General features: G+C 40.1%; 1 long non-coding RNA gene across 1 annotated transcript; it reads left to right on the forward strand.

The window, feature by feature from the left end:
- The first annotated feature begins 8,079 nt into the window (after positions 1-8,079).
- LOC114228954 (uncharacterized) lies at positions 8,080-12,637 on the forward strand. The gene is made up of 2 exons (XR_003615056.2): positions 8,080-8,321; positions 12,157-12,637. It is a non-coding gene; the product is annotated as an uncharacterized LOC114228954 (long non-coding RNA).
- The last annotated feature ends 1,254 nt before the right edge of the window (positions 12,638-13,891 follow it).

Here is a 13,891-nt window from a genome sequence, read left to right on the forward strand (position 1 = left end):
AGACACTGAGCTAGTCACTAGGAATACAATGCTGAGCATGGCAGAGGTATCTCCTGTCCAGTCAGGGGTGACAGTCTCATGGACAGTGTGCCCCAGAAGTAAACTCAGCCTACTGTCAGGTTTATCACCTGCACAGAGGCAAAGCCAATCTATTCCAATCCTCAGCTACAGGGCTAGTAGTAGCCTCAAAATGAAAAGAGGGCACCCGTGACCCGCACCTGCCTGTAGCTCAGCTATAGACATCCCTGAGTTGAAAGTGGTGGGAAGTGGCAAGAGTTTCAGGCCTGGACTGGCCAGGCTGACCCTGCCCATGGTCCTGCCAATTAATTCTATTTACTACATTCTATTGAAGGTTCTCTAGGCCTAGACCTTTGGCTAAGGGCCTCATCCATGTGACCTGGTTGTGGCAGGGATCTTCCTTATCTCTGTTGCAAGAATCTTCCTGCTTGGCTTAAGAGGAAGGGATGGGAAAAAAAGAAATGAAAAGAGGAAGGGAAGAGAAATCTGAGAGTTCAGTCTTGCTGTCCCTTTTGCTAGAGAAGTCATCTAGCTTGTAACCTCCTGTGGTGATGGCTGAATTCCTCCAGGCTGTGAGGCAGTGGAGACACTCCCTGGATCCACAGGGAGACTTCCCCTCTCTGCTGGAACTCTACCATCATTCTAGGACGTAGGCATTCGGGGAGAACTTCTGGAATTCCAGTGTAAACAAAGTCAGGTGGATCAAAATGTTTCATAAACTGTAAAATGCTATAAAACTATTGGATATTATTATTACTGTTACTATAATTGTTAGTTAGGCTTGCTGACTACCGAGATTCAAATCCCAAACCATTACCTTTATTTTTCTACTCTTTCCATTATTGTTTTATTCTTTCTCTATTGAAAGACTACAAAGAACATATTCTAAGTGCAATATCTGTTGTTTTATTCATTTCTTTTTCAGTAACATAAAGTCAAATAGTAGTGTTTTAACACATAATACAAGGTCAACTAGTTATATTTTAACTAATGCAAATATTTAGAACTATACATTGCTAATTATGACACATGTTATGGACTGAATTTTTGTGCCACTATCCTTGCCTCCCCACCCACCACCCCCACTCAAATGTCGAAGCCCTAACTCTCACTGTGACTACATTTGGAGATAATATTTATGAGGAGCTAATAAAGGGTAAATGAGGTCATAAGGGTGAGGTCCTAATTGGGCTTTTGCCCTTTGAAGAAGAGGAAAAGACACAGGAGCTCTCTCCTCACACCACAAATGAGAGGTCAGGTGAGCACACAGTGAGGTGGCAGCCACTTACAAGCCAGAGCCGATTAAAACAATCAATTTTATGCCACATTTAATACTTACACTTGATAGTATATGTAGGCCACTTATCACAAAGCACTTTTATATACACTGTACTGAAATTCTAGTAATAAATAATATATGGCAGTGGGCAAAAGTAGGTTAAATTACCAGCCAATATTACCTAAAAGATAAATCATAAGAAAGGATATGAGATAATAACAAGAAGAAGGAGAAGAAGAAGAGGAAAAATAATAAGAAGAAGAAAATATAACAATGAATAAATAATAATACAAGAATAAACTCTGTGTTTCTCATACTCACAGCTATAAACCTACTTTTGCCAATCCCTGTACATAACAGTTTTTCCTTTTTCTTTTTTTCAAGAGGTGACTTTTTGCCTAAACTCTTTTCTCCAATAGAATGTTGATCCTATGTATAGTAAATTATGTTAATGTTTTTAAATTGTCCTTACAAGTTAATTATAACATATTCGCTGTATCTGTGCTGTCAGACACCTGTTTAATAAATGTTTGAAAGGGCTAAATATATGCAAAGGTGTTTTAGTTTGAACGTGCACTTTTTAAAAATCTGCTTGCAACTTAATTTCTTTCACAAGCCACTGTTTCAACACTGCGGATAATGAAATACAATGCAAATGAGACTAAGTCAAAGAGGAAGGCCTCTGGCTGTAATCTTCAAGAGAACATATGAGATACGTAAGCAAATATTACCAGAAATTAATTGCACACTATGCTATCTGGAGTGATTTACAAACCAAATTATGGTTTATATTTCAGCTTAAGCTAAAGAATTAGACTGATAGCATCTATGCGTAGCCACTGAATCAGACTTCAGAATGGTTTCCCTGAACACATACGTACAAGTGAAAAGCAGGAAGCAATGGGGAGAAGCAAACTTGAACTGAAGCTGACTCTGCCTTGCTGCCCAGCAAGCAGCCCCCTGGAGGCCCGGAGGTTTTCCTCAGGTACTGCACCCACGGCTGCCTTCCCCAAGCTTCTCCACCCCCTCCCCATCAAACCTTATCTGCCTTGTGCCCTCAGGCTAGTTTTCTGTTCGGAAACTGATAAACTAATCTCTCTACAATGGGGAAGTCACTGCTTATTATCACTCCTTCCTGCCAATTAAACATATCTATATTTAAACAATGCTCTTACAGAGACCATGCTTAAACTTATGCAGTCATTTTGATGATGCCAATGCTAGTCTTTGGTCTCTAGCTGTATTGGCTTTATTGATATCTATCATGTTTGATTAATGATTTTCTCCAAAGGAATATAATATCACAGGAGTCTCTTAAGGTTCGAGATAATTCAATATCACCCTTAGACCCATTAATACAATTATCAGTAAGGAGTAATTTTTAGCTACAAATCAAAACCTATTAGTACTTTCAAATCTAAATGAACCTAGTCTCTTTCTATTTATGGTTAGTATCTTGTCAGCACAGGCTGCTATAACAAAATACCACAGACTAGGTGGTTTAACCAACAAATATCTCTTTCTCACAGTTCTGGAGGCTGGGACGTCTAAGATCAAGATGCCAAGAGATTCAGGTCTGATGAGACCCACTTCCTGGCTTGCTGATGGCAGCCTTCTTGTTGTGTCTTTACATAGTGGATAGAGAGAAGAGGCGGGGGGGGGGGGGGGGGGGGGGGGGGGGGGAGAAGAGAGAGAGAGAGAGAGAGAGAGAGAGAGAGTTTTGCTCCTCTTATAAAGATACTAACCCCATCATATAATCTCTACCCTCATTACTCCATCTAAACCTCATTACTTCCCAAAGATCCTACCTCCAAATACCATTACTTTGGGGTTAGGGCTTCGACATATGAATTCAGACAGGACACATTTAGTCCAACGCAGTTAGTATGTGTTATTACAAGGCACATAGAATAAGAAATAATTCCTCCCAATGAATGGAAATTCAAGACTTAATCACTGACTCACAATGTCCAGGAGACATGTCCTCTGGGGCTGAACTGCCAACAAAATGGGAGTGTGCCCAATGTATGGTTTAAGAGACTTTCCAATGTGAAACAACACTTTTCTTGAGGAGCATGTAACTCTTCATTTTTGGCAATCCCCCATGAACCCCAAGGCCACTTCTGGTTCTGGGATGTTTTGCCAGGGAGAAAAAGATGTGACATAAGGATAGTCCATCTACTCTTCATGCGGCTGTGAGACTCATCCCCAAACACCATCAAATCCCCCGGGGGAGCTTGACCCCTGGACACACCGTCCTACAATGGCAGTCTGTGCAAGTCTTTGCTCACCAGGGAATTACCAATGTATCATGCCAGGAAGTGCTTCATAAATGCTAACCCTGGGAACCCAGCCCTTTTATCACTTTGTAATAAACTGGAATTTCCAGAAATTAGAACCCGAATCTAAATTTCCATGTTCTTGAAATCTAAAAAGAGAGAAGAAATCAGCTAGGCCTGCTGTTGGTCTCAGCATCTAAAATAGTTCCCTGCTGATTCATAGTGTAGACACAGGGGTTAATTTCCTCCTTTCAGAAATCTGCTTGTGTGCACCCAAAATTATTATTATCTGTGTTCAACCGTGAGAGCATGACAAGCTGACTGGCTGCCAGCTTGGCCCTTTGCCTTTCCCGATTTAAATAAATAGATCTGGCTTTGGGCAGGTTTTCCAGACTGACGTGCGCTCCAGACATGAATGTTATTGTATTAAGATATATAGCGACATAAAAATATTTGTATAATCAATATATCTTGCTCAGCTTTAAAATCCAGGACAGGTTTTCAAGTAATCTCGTTTTCATAGATCAAGTAGGCTAGTCAGAAGCAATGACGAATGTTGGAAGAGATGGCATGTTTATTTATAACAGATTGATATTATATCTAGTTTCTGTGTACTAGGAAACGGAAATAAGTTTGTACAAACCTTTCCCAGCCCCCATAACCTAAAACCCAGGAGGCACCTCATCGGAGCCCTTTTACTGTATAACGTAATATTTTATCTTTACACAGGGTTATCAATGGCCTATATTTTCACCTATTGGCTTATCCCAGGCTTTTTTGCTCAACTGAAAGCATTCCCTCTTTGAGTAAGGCTATTCTTTAAAATAGACCTTTTCCACCCTAGCTGGTTTGGCTCAGTGGATAGAGCATCGGCCTGTGAACTGAAAGGTCCCAGGTTTGATTCTGGTCAAGGGAACATGCCTGGGTTGCAGGCTCGATCCCCAGTGGGGGACTTGCAGGAGCAGCTGATCCATGATTCTCTCTCATCATGGATGTTTCTATCTCTCCCTCCCTCTTCCTTCCTCTCTGAAATCAATAAAAAAGTATATTTAAAAAACAAAATAAAATAGGTCTTTTCCTAACATGGTCCCTTTAACTGGTCCCTTTGAAGTATCCTACCTTTCCTAATTGTTTCACTTTAGTGTACCATCAAAGGGGAGAAGTGAATGAAAACAAATGAAATTGAAACTGGGACTTGGCTAGGGGTGCTGAAGGCTCTTCATTTAAGAGAGTGGTTTCTTTTCTCTTATATTGTAGAATCTGAAAATAACCCTTGAAATTTGGTCAGCCCAACAGGATCCACCTCCACACTTCCTTCTTCCTAGATTCTCCCATCTCATTTGGCAAAAAACTGTCAGGCTCAGACTCTTGTAGTGGGCAACTGAAAAAGACACTAAAGAAAGCAAATAGTTGGGCCCGCTGTGGCTCAGTGGTTGAGCATGAGCCTATGAACCGGTTCACAGTTCATGGTTCGAGTCCCAATCAGGGCACATGCTCAGGTTGCAGGCTTGATCCCCAGTGTGGGGCGTGCAGGTGGCAGCCAATCGATGATTCTTTCTCATCATTGATGTTTCTATCTCTAGCTCTCTCCCTTCATCTCTGAAATCAATAAAAATATAATTTTAAAAAAGATAGTAAATACACGCTATGAACCCAGTAGCACATAATTTAAGTTGGAATATGACTGATATAAAAAAAGATACATTAGACAATGCACGCCAATAAGATGTAAGCACTCACAGGTGCTACCAAATGCAAACACAAATACTGAGGCTTTCGGGAGTATTTGGAAATGGCCTAAATAAGGAAGGATCTCAGGGGTGGATTTATCCATCCTCTGTTCCTTGCATTTCTCCAACATCAATTTAGTCTTCACTCCATGGCCAGAGAACTCATGGCCATTGGATGAACATGATTTGTTGTTTAATTCTCCCGAAGATTCATGAGTGGAGAGCTTGGATCCTTTTTTTTCTCACATCAGATCGCTTTAAAATGCAGATTTATATTCTAGAATAGGATGTAAAATCACCATGACATTTTTCCTTGTTTCTTCTTCCTTTTGAGACCTGGTTCAAATTGTTTCTTTAACGTACTTAGAAATCAAATTTCAAGTTTCAAAAGTAATTCAGACTTATTTAACTAAATAAGACAATCCATGATGAAATTAAACATTATTTCTCTTCCTAACCTCCCTCCATTTTCCTTTCCTGAGGTAATATCCCTATCCATGCTTACACAATTAGATATAATACATATGCATGAAGTTAGAGTGTTTGTTGTTTCTTTTTACAAATAGGAAAGCAGTGCACACTTTATTCCACTGCTTACTTGGCTCACTCAGTATGCGCCATGGACAATCCTCTAGTTGCTTCTTTTGCTGGTCACACAGTATTCCACACCACCGACGTTCCTCCGTTCCCCTACTGATTGCTGCTTTCTACTTCTGTGTCTCTCCAAACAATGCTAAAATAAATATCTCTGTATATCCATCCCTTCTTCTACCCATTAGGCTTTAAAAATTATAACAGTGGTCAGTGGACTTTTGACCTAAGATGTACTCCTACCTCAGAGGAATATGGCTGCCTAGAATTTGCTCCTAAAAACAAATAGCCTGTCCAGGCCTAAAAATTCAATTGTGATCATTAATAGCTTAGTTCTCCTAGGACACTGTTTTCCCAGCAGGTTTCATCAAACCATTTCCGGTAAATGAAAACTCAGGTTGTTTTTCAATCTACTTAATTTGCACCATTGAAACAAAACTTTTTATAAAACCACTCATTGGAAGTTCTTATGTTGTTTTCTGCTAGACCAGTGCTTTTAAACATAAAAGTTGAAAGGTCAAACAGGTCACAAGTTGGCAGTAGGTGCTCCTGAAAGGGCCATTAACCCTGAACTCTTTGGCATGGGACCCCCCAAAGTGAAGAAGTTAGGAGCCAATGGCTCAAGAGGAAGACCTTGCTCTCATTGTGAAGAGTTAGGTGTTCTTTTGATACCCCTTTCCAATATTTCGACCTCAAATTTATTCTTATTGACCAAAATGACTAAAACGAAACAGAAAGTTCAAGGGTTCTGCTTTCTCTAAGCCACTTGCTCAGCTCTCCATGTCCCAAGGTCATGGCCAACTTTCGGTTCCTTAACTGGGCGGACTTCCACCCCCTGCTGCTCTCTGCCCTCTCCACCCTCCTCTTCCAGTCCTAGTCTAAGTAGCTCTTCCTCAGTTCAGCCTTCCCTCTCCCCTATACCCCCTACGCTGGCTCAGTTGGGGTTTTGAGATTTCTGACACTATTCTTATGCTGACCATGCTCCTTATTGGTTTCGATCTTGATTACATGTTTTTCACACCAGCGTTTGTACCTGTCCCTTGAGATCTAAAGCTCATTGGAGAGCTCCTAGCACATTCATTCTGTTGGGTGTGGCAGGGGAGTATGGGCTCCCTTTTATTTTCAATTATACCCGTTGTAATTACACAATATGAGTCCCAGTTATGAGGTCGTCAGGCTTTCTTGAGCCTCCCTCTCATCCAAATCCTGGGCCATGGATTCTGTCCATCTTTCCCCTGAATTTTAAGAAATCAGCACTCTGAAAATTTAAAGTGCATAAACACCATACACAGCTGAGTTTCCCTTGCCAGCTATGCCACGCTTTCTCCCAAGGTGCCCATAAGTAGCACTGTGTGAATTCAAGTGTTGCCTTGTTCGTTAAAGTTTATTGAAGGGAACAGTTTCCCTAGCCCCTTCTGCATCATCTGGGAAATGAAATTATCAACAAGCTAAGTCAGGAAATTTTCTGGGGCTCTGCTCTAAAAGGAATGAGATGTCCAGAGGAGACTACCATCACTGTTTTTCTTGACCTGTGCCTGGGAGTGTCTGCCATTTTCTCTGTCTTGTTCCCACCCCCAGTCACTATCACTTCTACTCACTTTCTGCCATAGTTCTGCCTCTTTAAGGACATGTGGCAACCCTCCACTGTTCCTTACCCCATCTTCCCAAATACACACACGCACGCGTGTGAGCGCACACACACACACACACACACACACACACACACACACACACGCTGAATCACACAGAAGAGGAATGCCAAATGGACACAGACACATTTGCCAGATCCCACCCTGTATTTTCTTTAATTTTCTCTTTGCTCACCTAGTTTCAAACTTGGCTGTGCTACAGCCTCTTCTCCCTGTTCCCTGTCCCTCACACACTCACATTCACACACACACACACTCAAACACATATAAGCACTTATCTTACTAGACACAATGCCAGTCACATCTGAGAGTTTAGCATGGTGCCTAGGGCATGACTGATGTCATAAGCAGATAGAACTCTGCTCCTGAGGGGTTCAAATCACCTCCTAGCTTATCTTCCATAGTCTCCTCTTTAGCACTAAGTCCTCCAAAACACCCCACCCAGAGCTAGAACTGTTTGGAGGTCTCTCTCTCTCTCCTTCACTCATCAATCCCATTCATCCTGTGCCCTCACTTTCCAGGTTGGTGTTTTTCCATGCAGATGTGTCTCCTTCATTCATTTCTTTGCTCATTTACTTCCATGAGTAGCTGCCTACTCTGTTTCTAGCCCACCCCCCATTACTGATTTTACAAACCAATTGGAAGTATAGATAAGCAATTATAATAAATCCTAAGTCCTATATTTGAAATACAAACTATCAGCTATTTGACAACAGAGAAGGGGGCAACTATTCCTGCCTGGCCTGTGAGGGAAGACTGCAGAGAAGAGCTACATGTGAGTTGGGTCTTAAAGGATGAATAGGAGTTCTGAGACAAAGGTCATGGTAAGGTTCAATATGGGAATAAGCAGGGGCCTGTATGTTACAGTGTGGGAAGCATGTGTGGGGAATGCTTTGTTCACCAGTGTCATGGAGATCCTGAAAGAGCACACAGTGGGCCCTCAGTAAGTATTTATTTTGGATTTTGGATGAAGTAGAATAAAGCAGAATTTTAAAGAATATTTTATGCCATGCAGGGAAGTCTAAATTTTAGTTTATAGACAGTGAGAATTTACAAAACCGTTTTACTATAAATCAAGGAAATGGCATAATTGCATCTGGGTTTTTAGAAAGGGGTAACTCAAGTCTGTGTATAAAATAGATTTCTAAGGGAGAATTTAGGGGGGGTTGGGAATAAAACATGCTAGCAAACTATTTTTAACGGCTATATTGATTTGTATAAAGTGTATCCCTTCCTTTGCTGTATTTACTCCAAATCTTGGTTATTCTTGGGAAATCATACTTACCACCCTGTGTTAGTCTCTTAACATTGATGTTTAGGTCTGTCACCATACAGTTACCTGGAACCAATTTTGTTTCTGCCCCTCCCAATAGTTTTCTCTAAACATCTCACTCATGTTCACACTTTTCTCTAATGATACTTGCTTTCCTCCATAATATCCAGCTTTGAAGGATTTACACTCACTCTCTGTCTCCATTTTTAATCCCATTGGCTGCTCTGTCACTACAAATCTGTCAGTCTCTGAGTTAACTGTTAGCATGTTGGCCTTTTGACAAACCTCTGGGAGATGCAATGCCTTAAGTACTTACATAAAAAACTGTAAGGATGAATATTTTAGGCTCCATAGCCGGCCATCATGGGAAATGTTTGGAGGCTAACAGTTCACTTAGCAATTGGTCAGTTCTCACCACATAACAAAATTCTTATTTCTCCTTGGTTTGGCGCCAGCCCCCACCCAACCCCTCCTTTCCGTAAGTTTTTGGGTGCAACTGGATTTGGGGGAGGTAGTGTCAGATGAGGTGGCAAGGTGATTGTCGCCGCCATATGACCCAGCATATGATACCCACTGGGATACATTAAGAAGAAATAAATTACAGCTCTAGTATGTCAAGCTAGAGAAGGGATTTGCTTTTTAAATAAAACAATCCTAGAATTTTGGATCCAATCTTTTTTTCCTTCTGGTTTCTCTGCAAAGTATTTCCCGCATAATCCTGTGGCAGCCCACGGGCCCATGGCAGTTCCACACACAATGAGCGCTATGAACTTGGGACGTCTTCCCTTCCCGCTGGCATCCTCAGTGCTCGGATCAGCACATCACTCACCGCACAAGACAGGAGAAAGGTTTCCCTGCACCAACATACGGTCTTGAATTCCTAAGCCAATCTCATTTATAAAAAGCTAAGCACCCATGGCATAACTTGTGATTGATCCAAAAAGACTTTCCCTGCACTTTGTCAAGACAAGTACTGCAAATAACATCTAAAAACATTATCAGACTTGGTCTCTAGACACTCCCTGTGCTACCCCATTACTTTTAATTTTTCTGGAACTTGTACCAACTGTCAGACTAGCAAAAGAGAAATGTACAAGAACCATTGAATGGAACTTGATTTTTGTTTCTTATTTCTTTTTTATTTTTAACAAAGAAATCTAAAGAAATATTTTATTCATCAGGATCTCTTATGGATAGTTTTCCTATTAAACTTCTTGAAGATTTCTAGGATAACTGGGTATTTGAGCTGCAGACCTAGAAGGAAACAGGCAGACAAACCTCAAGAGGACAGAGTTATTTTTATGCCTCCTAAGGCTGAGGCCTGAGAGTCGTATAAAGGGAACATTGTGATTGGTGGTCTATGGTAAAGTAAGCTGTTGGCCCTGATTCTTTACCCTTCTCTATACCGATCCTGTCTTTTAAATTTTGGTATTTTGCTCATAATGGATTTTTTTTTGCATTGTTTTTTATTTTAAAACGCATTTTATTAAGATATCGTTTATCTTGATTCAATATCTTGGCGCAACGTTGAACTTTTCATTGAAGACAAGTGCTTACTTGCTACCTCACCCTCCTCTTTGCACTGCCCACAACCTGAGCCATGGGATTTTGAAGTTCTTCCACCTACCAGACACAGTATATTTCTTCTCCTCTTTAAGTTCAGCTGGGTGACATGCTGTGACCAATAAAATGGGACAGAAGCAACGGTGTGTCACTTCAAAACCTAAGCCTGAAGAGACCTTGCATGCTTCTACTTGCCTTCTCTCACGTCTACCATCACCATGAGAAGAACTTGCCTATGGTCCCAGGAGAAGAGGCTATATGGAGCAGCGAAGAAGAGATATGTGAGCAGAGGCAACCCAGCCAAGTCCCATCAGCTGGGCCCATTCTATACCGGACAACCTCCAGGCAATGCACAGACCTATGAGCTAAATAAATGTTCATTGTTAAGCCTTTGTGATTGTTTGTGACACCAGAATGCAGTACACATAATAATTATTTCACCCTGGCTGTTTAGTGTGAGTTAGTCCTATTGACCTTTGTCAGTAATTGGCTTCACAATGGAGATGTCTAGGCCCATTGCAGACAACAAAACATAGGAGAAATTTCTGGAGCCTCCAGGGGAAATTACTCCCTTTTTTTATGAGACATATCAAGTCCACTCTTTATTCTCTTCCTTACTTCTTTGTGGATAAGAAAGCATTATAGCTCTGATGATGGCCAATAGTAGCCATCCAAAGACCTCCAGTGGAACTAGCCTGAAAACAAAATCAGGCAATAGAGGAATACAGAGCTGTGACAATAACAGGAAAAATAAAGCAAAAAGCTTGATCAAACCACACCTGAAGTTTGACCTACCTCTGGATTTTCACTCATATGATTCAGTCCTTATTGTTTAAGCCAGTTTGAGTTGGGCTTATGTTTCTTGCAGCTGAAAGCATTCTTACTAGGGAATTCAGAGTGTAGGACTACTGGACTCACGTTAGGGCCCTCTCTTTACATCAGTCCAGGCTTAATAAATGAAGCTTCTGAGTGATCTGACCTAAACTCCATAAATTATTGAAAGTTCCATGCTCCTTCCCTCAGGCCTTCCTCCATAGAGGGCTTTATATGGCTTAACTGCCTTCATTGCAGAGCATGTCTCTCCCTGCCTCGATGTGGCCATAATTATACAAATAATTTCTCACCATTCCCCATGCTATTTCTACTTTAAAATGGAAAAGAGAGGGAACTTATTAAATCAATTATAATATTTTCATATGATAGAATATTTTGCATGCATTAAAAATAATTTATTAACTCAGCAAATATTTACTCAACACCTACTCTGTTCCAGGAACTGTACTACGGAAGAATACTTGACGATATAGTGAATGTTAAGTATAGACTATAATACATACTTACAGTATGGTTTTAAATACAGCATGTGAAAAAGGAGTATGTACACATATGTACACAGACTTACAAAGAAAATAAAACTGGAAAGATATTCTAAAAATAAAATAAGGATTATCTCTGAATAGTGGATTAATGGACAGTTTATTTCTTCTTTGTGCTTTTCCATATTATCATATTTTTATGATTAACTTCTATTATTTCTGTAAACAGAAAAAGTACCCCCAAGAGGAGATTATGCTACGTTTTTAATAAATCTTGAAGTGTTTATTATCTAGACTCGCTAACATTTCTTTCCTTTTTTTAATGAGCCTTGATGTTTAATAGACACTTACACAAAGTTGCTGTGTGTCAAAACTAGAGACAGAACAAAGGAAATGAATATTTTTGAGTAATCTAAGAGTCCTATTTAGTTTTATAATTGTGTCTCTTTTCATGCCAGATTTGAAATTTGGAAAAGGGGAGAAGAACCAGACAGATGCTGCAGACTACGTTTTCTGCTCTGACCCCCTCCAAAGCCTGAGCACACTTCCAGGGGCAGGAAAAAGGAGAAATAGAGAGGGTGTCATGAGACTCAGCAATCTGGGGGCTACAGAGACAGTGCAACTAACTCCTTCCATCCCATTTAGCAGGAAGCAGCTGACGTACCTTTCAACCTCTGACGGACCAGCGAGGGGAAAACCCACATTATGCTGAAACATTTCCAGGGCCAGCCTGCTTACTATTTAAGGGAAACATCATTTTTTAAAAGAAAGGGAAGTAGAAAGGAAGATGAAACCTTTTTATGACTTCATTTCAAAATGATAATACAATAAGGTATCCTAAAATATAATACAGTAACTTTATCTCAAAATGATAATACAATGCTTCTATTGTACTACTAGAAGGAACTGGAATAAAGGAAGATAAATTGGAATTGTTAAGGCTGGAATGCTTTACTTGCATATAGAATTGAGTATTATAAACTACATTCAAAAATTATATTATATTATTACAAACACATTATATTATTCTTATTGATTTTTAAAACTCTTTCACAGATGTTATTACATTTGATTCTCACAGCCTCCCTAAGGAGGACTTAAGACAAATATTCTTCTCCCTATTCTTTATTTCCCATAAATGAGAACCATAGAGACAGGGCTAGGATTCAAGCCCAAGTCTTACATGGTCCAGGATCTTTTCTGCTAAATAACTCAAATATATTTGTTCTGCTGATTAGACATTAAAAAATACTTCATTTCCCTCTTTTTAACATGTGTATTGAACTAAAAAAAAATTGATCACACTGGATAAAATTTTCCACACATGGAAGCACCCAGTACAGTCCCCACTTTCAGTGGCTATTCCAAAAATATAAGATGACTGACATGCACTTGATCTTAATAAGGAACAGACCTCTTTAGAAAATTATAGCCTTTATATCACATTTTTTCATTACTTTTTTCTCTACTTGAAAATCGCCTACATGCTACTGAAAGATTGCATCCTGGGGGATAAAAAAAAAATTGTCTCAAATATCAAAGGACTTGAGACCAAAGTCTCTTAAGGTAGCAATTTCTCCCTCTCCTTTTTTTTTTTTTAATCAACTCAGTAGAAATTAATTTGAATCATACTTTTAAAGAAAACCAAGCTGATCTCGAATAGCTCATGTGTAAAATGAAAAAGAGTAAACTCAGGAACCACACAACCCTCTGAAATTGGTTCTGCTAAGAAAATTGCCACTGTCAGAATGGTTTGCTGCTAAGAAACAAGTTGGGCTGGGTTTGGTGAAGACCGAATCCTCCTCTCAGACAATCAACATTGTCTGTGTCTGCACGACAAACAGTAAACACACCATGGATGTGTTTATTGAAAAGTTTAATTAAACCATTCAGATGGTTTCAAAAATCAGAATAGTTGGGCCCAATCTTGGCAAATGTGTGAATTATTCATGTTTCTACCTGATAAAGTTCTCAAAGAAAGTGTCCTCCTCTCTGGGAACCTGGGAATGTGGTGTTCTGCACCACCTGCCTGCATAAGAATCATAAACTTCGCGTGCCAGATGGGAAATCACTTCCTAGAGACCAGGGTCTATGTCTCTTTAAAATGGCTTTGTTAATTTCCCACTGAGAACCCATGGTGTGCAGACAGAAAGAATGCAACCACAGGCTTCCAGGCACTTCCAAGCTGGGCAG

The sequence above is a fragment of the Eptesicus fuscus genome, chromosome 10, assembly GCF_027574615.1.
Source record: "Eptesicus fuscus isolate TK198812 chromosome 10, DD_ASM_mEF_20220401, whole genome shotgun sequence".
In the NCBI taxonomy this organism is placed as follows: Eukaryota; Metazoa; Chordata; class Mammalia; order Chiroptera; family Vespertilionidae; genus Eptesicus; species Eptesicus fuscus.